Genomic DNA, 12,203 nt, shown 5'->3' with positions numbered 1-12,203 from the left:
GTAGTAGTTGAGAAACACCACCTTGTCAAGCCTTGGCTCCATTTTTTACTACCTCAGAGCAATTTCAGTGTTTGATGACTTTGAACTGCAGCTGTCTAGTGATTTGGGAGTCACCTTTCCTTTTTCTGTTTTGACAAAGCCTATATATCAGTTTTAAAAGGCTCTATGCTTTTAGTGTTAAAAGTATTTTGTCTTTAAAAAGCCCACAATGCTTAAATAGTTGAAATGACCAAACCCCAAGTCAAAATGAAGAGCTTGTTGGAGAAAAGCAATGAAAAAACCCTGATGAAAATGACAATAGATAAGGAGAAGTACTAAACTGCTTTTCCATTTAGCAGTAGGTTCTAGCTAGCCTTAACCTTTACAGTTCTCTTGGTATTCTAGTGCTGAAAGGAATGCCATACCTACCCAACAGCTTTTATCGTAATTAATTTACACTCAGCAAAACTGTCATCTGAATAGAAGGAAGTAAGCTCAATAAAGGCATTTGAAGGATTGTGGCTGCCCAGTGAAGATTGTTTCTTAAACTTAGGTATTGATCAACCACTTTCACCTGCACTGAAAGAACTTTCGGTGTGGAGTGATACATCAATCACTTATATGCAGAGAGCACCAGCACTCTAAAGAGCTGCTAAAAGAGAAATAAACAAGGAGAACAGTTTCCTGTCTTACTCTTCTTCAAGTCCATTTGACAGGAAACTATTCCAACTATTTTAGTTCCATCAACACTTGCAGTTTTCCATAGCCAAGATGAGATTTCTTGTTAACACTGCAAAAAACTTAAGTGAAGGGCTTTCCAAGAAGATATTGACACTTTGGATTTGATCTATTAAAGCTCCCCCTTTCCCCCTCAATAGTTTCTGATAGGAGAATTACAGAATCACAGAGTGGTTGAGGTTGGAAGGCACCCCTGGAGATCACCTAGTCCAACCCCTGCTCAAGAGGGCTGGCTAGAGCAGGCTGCTGAAGACCTTGTCCAGTTGAGTTCTGAGTACCTCCACATCTCCATTTTCAGGGGAAAAAAATGACAGGAAGCAAACTAACACCAGTTTGACTGAAAAATTGGAAAGCAACCAGTCACTGTATTAATGCTCCCATGCAACTGCCCCAATCTGGGCATGTGCTCGTGGAAAAATCAAGTGAACAAGCAAACTGCTAAAAGCTTGGCAGCATTACCATGTCACGTTCTGTCTTCGAGTAGTTCAGGGCAACTTCATTGTGTTTCAGGGAGAAAGTGAACAAGCAAACTGCTAAAAGCTTAGCAGCATTACCATGTCACGTTCTATCTTCGAGTAGTTCAGGGCAACTTCATCGTGTTTCAAGGAGGTACATATTCTTCAGGCTACAATATGTGCCAGTACTCTGAGAAGATTCCAGCTTAAGGTATTCCTGTTGTGCCTGGATAATAATTGCTGCTTTGAGCTTCTTGCATTGAATCGAATCTGCTAGCAGCCTTAAAAATGGATGCAGATAGAAGAGCTTTCTGTCAGGAGACTCAAGGACACCTGTAACCAACTGGGACGAAAGTGGCCATCGGTGCCATTACAAACATATGATGAGGGCAACCCTTTGTTTTCACAGACTTCTTGCTAAGTTTGCTTCAAGCTTACTCAGACTGGATAAATTACGGATTTTCCAAACTAAAAAAAAATAAAATATGTGCATGTGTGGTGACTATCTCTCTCTCTCTCTTTAATGTGCTGTTTTGTTTACAAATGATACACACTACTTTTTTGTAGAAATCGACTTCAGTGTCTTTGGCCAGTTATGTACGAAATTAAAAATCAAAGTTATGTTTGTGCACCTGATTCACCACTTTGGCAAGTAACATGTAGTTGAGGAGATTTACTTTATTTGATGTTTAACCTTCCTGGTAAAGCTGTACAGTTTGAGGGTTTGCTAGGTACAAACTTATAGACCAGTAGTCTGTAGCCAACATTCATGAAGGTTAACGTAAGGCACCTGTAAGGAGGTAAGCTCCTGCATGAAAGTAGCCAACATTCATGAAGGTTAACGTACGGCACCTGTAAGAAGGTAAGCTCCTGCATGAAGGTAAGCATAAGACCGTTCTGTCAGAGACAGGAGGAAACATTGCCTGGCTCAAAACAACCAGGTGAGAAAATGTTGGGGGAACAGGGCGAGCTCTGCATAGGTGTGGTGGCAGCTGCTCCCCCTTGACCCCCTTGAGCCTTAGAAGGTCATTGCTGGTCTGCACTGGAACGGTGTCAGTGACCACATGGCTCTGATGTGAGCCCCGAAATGGTGGCAGTGACTGCTTGGCCTTGCTGCAAGCCCTGAGATGGATGCTGAAGCACCCTGGCTCTGCCTAAAGCACAGCACAAGCGCGACCTGACACTGGAATGCTCCCTGGGCAAAGGGAATGGATAAAACGACAGCGAGATGTGTGCTGCATGGTGTTCTGCTACCCTGAATTCAAAGCGACTGAGAGCACACTGGATCCATGGGTGGTGACTGTCTCTCATCTGTTTTTCTCTCCTATTCTCTCTTTTTCTTCTCTTATCTTCTCCTTCTCAATATATAAATTGCAAGCTGCACTGAGAATTCTCCCCTTCATGACTCGCTAAATGCCGTGTTCAATGCCTGGCTAAGGGCTTTGTTCTCTAAGCTGTGCTGAGTTAAAGTTTGCATTGTGTTTGCTGAGAAGTTTACTGATTTACCAAGTGTCTTATTCCACATGGGTAACTCGAAGTTTGTTAAACCTCCTGACAACTGCATTATTTCTCCCACACACCGCCCAGAGTAATTCAAAACTACCTTCCCCTCAACCTGCTAAGTGGACTGGGACATTGCATTTTTTTGGCATAGTCGGCAGGATTACTCAGAAGAGGTGAGGAGGGATTGTTGCCGAGAAAAGGCTGGAAAAGAACTACTCACAGACTTGTATCTCTGAGTAGCAGGTATTTGTTTATTCAGCGCTGGGCACAAGGGGGATCGCTCCACCAAACTTATGCAACCAGGGACAAAAACTTCACAGTTTATATACATTAAATGCTCATACATATTCATTCTTTCTAAGAATGGGTGGTTATTATTATAATTAGTTATTGGAAATCATTATCATATACTCCTCCTCCATCTCCTCCCTCCTGGCATCAGTCCCACGGTCCTGGTGGTCGTTCGGTGGTCGTGAAGATGAAGTGCCTCCTCTTCCTCAGGACCCTTTGGACACCCTTATTGTGCAACCATTTACCCCTTTGTACAGTTTTGCATTCCTTGCTGACCTTGCCTCTATCTTGTACATTTTGTTTCTTCATTCCACACCCCACATAGTCTTAGTTTTCCCCCTACTGCCAAGGTTTTGAGTCTAATTAGTTCTACTGTCTTATAGATAAGGTGCATCGTTTCGCCAACCAAGCCAAAACAATACCATTAGTGAAACTCCTTATCTATACTATGTGATCCTTGCTATTTTGCTAATTAAGCTGAAATAGTGCTATTAGTAAAGTCATTCTTTATGCTTTCAGCTTTAACTGTTCAATTCCTGCTTTCAGTCTACTTCTCGGTATCAGGATAACAGCCAGGGTGCTGGACAAGGGAGAACAGATTGTTGGTAGATCATGGCAAGCCACGCTATGCCTGATCTGGACTGCTCCCCACTGCTAGATTTGCTAGAATCTTTAATTTGGTGAAGACCTTGCAGGCTGACTTGGAGGTTGAGCGCAGAGAGTGGCACAAGCTGAAGAGGCACTAAATAGATGAAGGACCTGAACAGAGACTTTGCATAAGGGTTTGGATGAGGCTTTTGTGAGGGAAACAGAATTGAGATTGGAAGTTGATCACTTGCGGGAGGGGGTGAACCTCACTGCCCGAGGTGTCACTTGTGTGCTTCAGGGGAGGATCTGGATAGTGAGGTGGGGTTTTCCAGCCTGCTATGGAGGCACATCTTTATACAGAAGATAAAAGACCCATGACCCCACCCTAGGCTCCAGCCGCTTTTAAAAACAGAGGTGGCTTGTGAGGGGGAGGATGAACAAGAGGAACTCACTGTAACAATGAAACAAATACCCTGTAGTGCATCAGAATGGAATGTTTGCTTTACAGATGCCTCATTTAAGAGGAAGACTTGGAAATACAAGGCTGTGGCCTTGCAGGTTGACGCTAGAGATCAAACTGCAGCAGAGGGGGACGGCAGTGCTCAAGTGGGAGAGTTAGAGCAGTCTGAAGTGTGATTGTGAGGAATTCAGATGATAAGGAGCTGGTCTTAGTTTATACATACTCCTATGCAGTTTTCAAGGGATGTACTGAGCGGCTTCCTTTTTTGGAACAAAACCAAACAGGAGGTGGTGCCAAACTGTGGATTATTGTCCCTTTAATGTGAATATTGGTCTTAAAGACCCCCTTGAACGCGTACGTGTGGGTAGCTACAAACATCCATGACAGAGGACATAAAATTATTGCCAGATGGATAGTTCCTTCTTTTTAAAACTGGACCAAGTGGGACTGAGTTTTCTTTCTTTCTCTTCCATGTATTCAATGAGAAGATGATGTGGCAACAGGACTGAAGACTTCCACTGTTCTTCACTGCATTGATGGCTTTTGTGGGTTTTGTCCCGATAGCTTTGCAATATGGGGCATTATACCTTCCCTCACCCAGAATGAGGAGTAGCTGTTACTGTGTGATTTTTTTTTTTTAGACTCCCTAAGTAAAATACATGGGAAAAAGCCCTTGTAGAGATAAAGGAGTGTAACAGCTGGGGAAAGAGAGTCAACCAGTGAGTAAGCAGAGGCGTTCCCAGCATTGAGTAACTGGGGAAAAAAAATTAAAAAGACTAGAGTGAAGAACAAGCAAACACACCTGTGTGAATTCATCAGCGCAAACCCAAGGCTCCCAGGACAGCTGACCAACAGACTGATGCAAGCTTGTCAATGAAGGCTGTGTTTATATCCCCAATAAAGCTTCCCAGTTACAAGAGTGACGCTTATCTCAGTTGCTGATTGCTTAATTACCCGTTACCTGGATTTATGGCTTTGGCTGTGCTCTGGCAAAACCAGGTAAAGGCTGAAAGCTGGAGAAACACGAAAGGCTGAAAAGCTGCTGGGAAAACTTACAGAGAAGTCTTTCAGCAGATGCTTGATTCTGTCACAACTTTAGAAGACAGATAATATTTAAACAGTTTGCTGGTTAAATAGTCTGATTCTTTTTACTCCACTATGCAGCTTGTTTCATACCACAGGAAAGGGAGACTGGAAGAAGATGCATATGTGTGCCTGATGCAGGTTTCTGTGCCTCAGGGTGGAAGGCAGTTGTTGGGGCCGTGGCTAAGGCTGTGGCATGGAGAAGGGTGGGAAAGATCTGGAAGGAAAGGGGGTGATGCAGGGAAGCAGCAGTGCAGAGGCAGAGAGAGTGTTGCGGGAAGAGACTGCTGGGTGGGGGAGCATGGCTGGAGGCAGCATATCTATTGCCATGTGTGTGAGGCTTCAAGGAGCAGCAGGGGATGGGGCAGAGTGTCTCTGGCTCTTTGTGTCAGCAGTAGTGTGGGCAGCAGGACCATGGCAGTGACTGTTCCCCTGTACTCGGCACTGATGAGGCCACATCTCAAATCTTGTGTCCAGTTCTGGACCCCTCACTCCAAGAAAGACATTGAAGTGTTGGAGTGTATCCAGAGAAAGGCAGTGGAGCTCAGGAAGGGTCTAGAGCACAAGTCTAATGAGGAGAGCCTGAGGAAGCTGGGAATGTTTAACCTGGGGAAAAGGAGGTTCAGGGGGGACCCTATCACTCTATACCTGAAAGCAGGTTGTAGTGCTTTCTTCTCTCAAATAATAAGCAATGGTACAAGAGGAAATGGCCTCAAGTTGTGCCAGGGGAGGTTTCAATCAGGAAAAATTTCTTCACCAAAAGTGTGGTCACAGGCATTGGAACAGGCTGCCCAGGGAATTGGTTGAGTCACCATCCCTGGAAGTGTTCTAAAGGCATGTGGATGTGACATTTGAGGACATGGTTTTAGTGGTGAATGCACTGGTGACAGGTTAATGGTTGGGCTTGATGTCCTTAGAAGTCTTTTCAAACCTTAATGTTTCTAAGATTGATTGTGGCACTGATGGGAAAGGCTGCCTGTTTCCATAGTTGCTGAAGAAGGACTGCCATACCAAGTCACACTGAAGATCCATCTAGCCCATAAGAAAGGCAAGTGTCAAAGTGATGCTTCCTCTATGAGACTCTTCCAGGTCAAGCTTACCTGTGCCCTGATTACTTTGCTCAAAGGTTATATCTGCAACTTGGCATTTACACAGTTGCAGCAGGTACTCTCTTATGTTGTAACTTATGTTGTCATTTACATCACAGTTTTACAGGGTATTTTTTAAATACTGTTTTACTTGCAGATGTCTGAACATGATATTCTAGTAAACATCTTTCTCTCGTGTGTTTTCTGTATCTGCAAACCATACTACCTACTGATTTTTCAGTTTTAATTAAGCTTGAAATGTACTCTTGGAGGTCTAGAGGAAGAACTCAAGACATATAGGGGAAAGTGCCCTTGAAGTGTGGAAGCTTTGCACTAAGACACTGTAGTTTGTTCTTCATGTTTTTCACTGAGGTGTTTCAGACTGCTCAAAGTATAATGCAGTCCCCCTTACTTAATTGACGTTTGTGGGAAGAAAAAGGCTTTTTTAAGTATCATGGATGAAACACTCAAGAAAAAGGGAAACATCATAGATCATGCCTTGCAATAGTGCTTTCAGTCCGGCATTGATGAAGCTTGCTGTTGTCTACCAAGTGTATTTATAATACCCAGATATATTTAAACATTGTACTTGGTGATTTGTGAGTCAGTCCTCTCATTCTTTTCTGTTTGTGTTAAACAGGGTCAATTAGGCGATCAATTTCATTGGGGATGTAGAGTCTGTGTCAGAGCATTGATTACGTGTTTAGAAAAAAACATGCAAAAGGTCATGTTGAGCAGCAGAATTTAGGCAAAAGGAAGTGACCAGTATATATTCATTTTTTCTACCAGTTTTCTGGGAAGTAGTGAGGTAATGCTGATGTAGTCCTGTGTGTGGAGTGACATCAGGCAGTGAAGAGTATTGAGAAGCCAACCAGAATGGGTGAAGTGAAACATCTTGTACAATTGTGGGAGAATTGGAAGGAGAAGCACGAATGAGGTGCTTATTATATGTATCTGAAGGCTTGTTTTTCACCAGAGAGAACTTGCAACTTTATAGCTTTAACCCTGCTTTGTTAATTTTTCAAATTACATAAATATCCCAGGGTGTGCTGAGAAAGCTGTATTTAGTACACAGATATCTGGGGAATAAGACGTTTGTGTACTGAAGGGGTCAGTCTTTCCTCACTTTTTCCCTTAGGCAGTCTGTTGTTGAATTACCTCATTTTAAGTGAAGGCTGATCCAGGAATTGAGCTATGTTAACATGGTTATTTGTTTAAATATGTATTTTGCCAGCCTCATCAGGATAATCGTGTTATGCAAAGTAAAAGATAGCAGCCTCGGGTCCCATTGCAGCTTCATTTCAGTTGGAACCGATTGGCTGACAAGTTCTAAGTGAATCTGTGTACCTGAAATTTAATGCACATGCCTTATCTGCCCAAAGGTAATGGCATATGCAAATTATTTGGGCTCCAGCGTTCTGTGGGTGCTGAGAAGAAATGATTAACAATGATTATGAGACTACTGGAGGCTAGTACTCTGTGGAGGTTTTGCACGGCAAGGCTGTCAAGGGAGGCTGGAGTTACTCAGCTGTTTTTCTCCTGAGCATTCTCTAATTACAATGGCTGCCTGAGGATCCAACAAGCAAGACAAAGCTTAAAACAAAAAGCTCAAATAAAGCTGCACATAAATATGTGCACAGATACATGTACACCTGCATGAGCACACACATCTTCATTGCCTGAGTATTTTGAAGGGCACACTGATGTTAAGAAGACCAGTAAGACTAGTGGTGCAAGTCAACATCTTTCTACTTTGAACCCAGGATACAGCTAGAGCTATAATCCTGACCACCACTATTCAGCAAGTCTTGCTGCTGTTCTGGGTTGTAAAGACTCAGCCATTTCCTGGCTACCTAATAAACGTGCTGCCATTTTTCCATGTGATGAGGAACATCACTGGTTTAGTGTGTCAGGAAGGAAGAGAACCTGTACCATTACCATCAGATCTGCAGCAGGCTGAATAGATGGATGCCTCTGGGGATCTGCACTGCTTGTAGAGGTCATTTAATGAGTCTACATAGAATCATAGAATCAACCAGGTTGGAAGAGACCTCAAAGATCATCGAGTCCAACCCTGGACTAGACCTCAAAGCTCATCGAGTCCAACCCTGGACTGTCATGCAAGGATTGATACTGGGGAAGGTGCATCTGAGGCCTCTCTCTGTCCATCTTTGGCAAGGATTGATACTGGGGAAGGTGCATTTGAGGCCGCTCTCTGTCCATCTTTATTACAGCAAGATACATTAATTATTGGTGTAGCTGCTCTCCTTCAGAGATCTTTAGAAGCTGAATGACATTTGCTGCCAGTGGCACTGACAGACATCCAGCTATTTGTCTGGTTTCATGAAATTACCCTATTCATTTAGATCTCTGAGTGGCTGTGGGACTGCACATGGTTTCGATTTCTTGTATTTACTGGCTTTTTGTGCTTGTTTCTTGCTATTTTAATATTTAATATTTAATTTGGATGCTTTTGTGCTGAAAGAAGCTGGTTTGAGGGTTTTTTCCTCCCTTTTCTTATCAAAGTGTAATTATAGGTTGGTTGTTTTCAGAGCACTGTGGTTTTCACTGTCTTCATGTTTGCTGAAACAAGGCAGTAAAGATGACCCACAAAGTTGTATTTTGTGGTCAAACGCATGCTACCTCCCATGAAGGTAGCAATGAAAGTTATGGAGGCTCTGGTAGAGTTTGCACATGAAAAGTGCTTGATTTGTTGATTATATGGCAACATATATTTTTAGTCAGGCTGAGGTCTTTCAGATGGTTTCCTTTGAGATTTCTCTCTCATCTCTATATGACTGTAAACAACAGCAAGTAGTTATTTTGGATAGTCACTGAGTCAGCGTGCGTGTTGCATTTTAAGGCTTTTGCATGCATGCTCTTCCCTGACCCTGCATTTGCTGAATGTGGGTCCAAGGCATTGCTTGACAAGCAGGAAGACAGCCTGTTCTCCTCCCCAGGAGTTTGGTCCAGTTTGGTGCTCATCCTGGGTGTCAGATCTGCCCTGTGTGCAGTTCTTCTTGTTCCTTGTTGAGGTTGAGGTAATGATTTGTGGAAAAACAGGTGGCAGCAAAGACAGGTTCAATCAATAATTTGCCACTCAAGTTGCAGCCTTGGTGCAGTGCATGTACTGCAAAGGGAAACTTCATCCCTATTTATGGGCTGCCTGTCAGGCTGGGAAATCAGCTTCTGTGAACTGCAGGAATAAATTTACTTTCTGAGGTGACTACTCAGCTGGCAGAGAGGCGTTGGAATTACAGGCTTCTCTAGAGACTGGTGGAAGCTTGGCTTCTGCACATATGCTCCTTTGGCATATCAAGAAGTGCTTTGCACTGTCTCCTGTGGCTTTATCTGATTTGTCACATAGACAGGCCAAACTGGAAGCTGAGGAGGATACATGGCACTGCTTTGGGTTGCTGTGTGCTGTTGCACTACTTTACATAAAATTTGTTTCCTTGGGGAGAGATCTGATACTGCAGGTAACTGCAATGTAGTTCTTTTTCAGAGACGTCCTTGTGTGATAAAGCCATGCACCTTACCAGACACAAACAGGAGTTTTTGCAGTGTTGGAGTATTTTTGCTGAGGGCCAGAGGAGCAGTTGCAAGTCCTGTAGCAGTTAATCTTCCTTGACTGACCTGCAGCTACACCTTTGGATTTCTTTTTGCTGTGAAAAATTGTCTGATGATGCTTACCTCCACTGTTGCACCCGGAGTGTGGAAAAAATGGGAAACTTACCCACAAGTTCATAGCAGATACTGCTGACAGTCATTGAAATACAGGGTCTTTTAAACAAATTACCTATTATATCTAAAATTTCTTTGCTTGGGTTCAGTAAGGCAATAATCAGCATGCAAGAATACTTCAAATGTTTCTCCTCACCTTCTTACTTAGAGCCATATCATTCACTAGAGATCTAAGCTAATGGGATTGAAAGGATTCCTGGTGAACAAGCCCATGAAGAAGTGTACACATAATGGCAAAGAAAAAGTCACTTCTGAAGTGTTACCTATTTTACTTATTTTAGAATTACTCCTATTTTATGTTAATAATTATCCTGTTTTATAATTAGCCCTATTTTATAATCATTACTCTAAATAATAAATATTATTTATTACAGGCCTCATTCTGTGCCCTTGTTATTCTTGAAGGTAAAAAAAATTATTTAATTCTTAGTAGTTCCCTAATACTAGCATGCTTTTGTGCTCATCTGGAATGAAGTATCTGGTTTGCTGTGGATGTGTTCTTAGAGGTTTAGGCTGTGGAGTTTATTAGGTGCAGGACCAGGACAACATTTGAGTGTTGAGTTGAAACAAAATTATGTTCCCAAAGTACTTTAGCTTGCTGCACTTGCTGTTGTTAAGTTGCTTCTGCTTGAAATTAAATCCAGGGGGAAATAAAAGACCTCAGCTAATGGAATTATGTCAGTATATTTGGAATATGAAAAAGCCAAGCAATTAAAAATAGAATATTAATTAACTAAGCTTGCAGTTTCCTCTTAAAGATTTAATGTTTGAAGGAGCACTCTAATAAACTCTAGGAAAATAATACTAATAAAACAAATATAATTTGACAGAGTTGTCTTATTACATATTATTAGTTGAGTATGAGTTGAGAGTTATGTCTTAGTATTTACAGAGAATAAAAATGGCTGGTTCATTAGCTGTCAGCAATACTTTTAAATATGCATCAGGTTATACCATTTGTGGCTTTATTTCATCAAACAGAAGCCTAAAGAAATTTCTCACTTAAGTTTTATGAAACTGCTAAGGAGGAAGACTAGTACCAAACCATCTGTACATTATCTGTGGCACTTGGACAAGCCAGGGTTTAGTGATTAGTTTGAGATCATACACTGCAGCAGCTGGATTTGGATGTGGATCCCAAATTTCACTCTCAAATCCCAGCTCCCAGGTGATGTTCTCAACCTTCTGTCATCACCAGAGTTTCAGCCTGATCTCTGTAATCACATTGAACTGTTAATGACTTTTTTCTGTGTGCTGTGTTTCCAACTCACAGCGATGTGTCAGCAATAGATGGGAGAGTGTGTGACTAATACTTTTGACTCTGAGTATCCCAGGTTGAAGCAGCATTTTTTGATCAGATGGCCCCAGGGAAATAGGTCCTCACAGTGCTGGGCACGTGGCCACATTGGGCATGGCCAGCACATTCATGTCTTTCCTAATGGGACATTGGTTCTCCACATGGGCTGGAAAGAGGATGCAGGATGGTATGTGGCCACAGTGTGCAATAGCTCTCACAGCATTGTCTCTACCAAAGAGAATTTTAGATCGGTGTGTACGGTCGGTGTAAATTCTCACTTTAAAGTCCTAGTATTTCTGTGTTGGACCTCATGGATCAGGTAGTTGTTTGTTATGATGTATAAATTATGTATTCAAGGTTGGCAGCTTCTACCTCTCTTTTTTTCACAGATTTGTCAAGGTTGGAAGGCACTTTAAAGTTAATCTAATCCAACTGTCAGCCTAGCACCACCATAATCACCTCTAAACCATATTCCCAAGTGCCACATCCAGATGCCCCTTGAACACTTCCAGAGATGATGACTACACCACCTCTCTGGGCAACTTATTTAAATACCTGACCACATTTTCAGTGACTTTCTTTTTCCCTCATACCTAATCTGAACCTCTCCAGGCAGAATTTCATCTGAGTTAATTTTGAGTTCATGTGATAATCTAAATGAGAACACTTGCGTGTTATAGTCTTGATTTAAGGTTTGTTACACTTGCAATTAGCATCTACACTTCTGCTATGAGTCTAAAAGCAAGATGCTACAGCTAGGCTTTTAAACCCAACCATTTAAGCTCCTAAATGTGCTGAGCTCTTATTGAGATTCCTTGTTTAGTTATTGGGTGCTAATTTTAGACTCTGTTTCACATCTTGGGGTTTTTTTTGGTCTCTATTCAGTGCTTGAATTTGCCAGCTAGAAAAATTAGATCTTTATATTGAAATATGTGTTAACATAGATATTGAGGTCAACCCAGTCCAGCAAGATTTAC

Source organism: Acanthisitta chloris, unplaced genomic scaffold, assembly GCF_000695815.1.
Source record: "Acanthisitta chloris isolate BGI_N310 unplaced genomic scaffold, ASM69581v1 scaffold11634, whole genome shotgun sequence".
NCBI classification, from domain to species: domain Eukaryota; kingdom Metazoa; phylum Chordata; class Aves; order Passeriformes; family Acanthisittidae; genus Acanthisitta; species Acanthisitta chloris.
Note: the sequence above shows the minus strand (reverse complement) of the source record.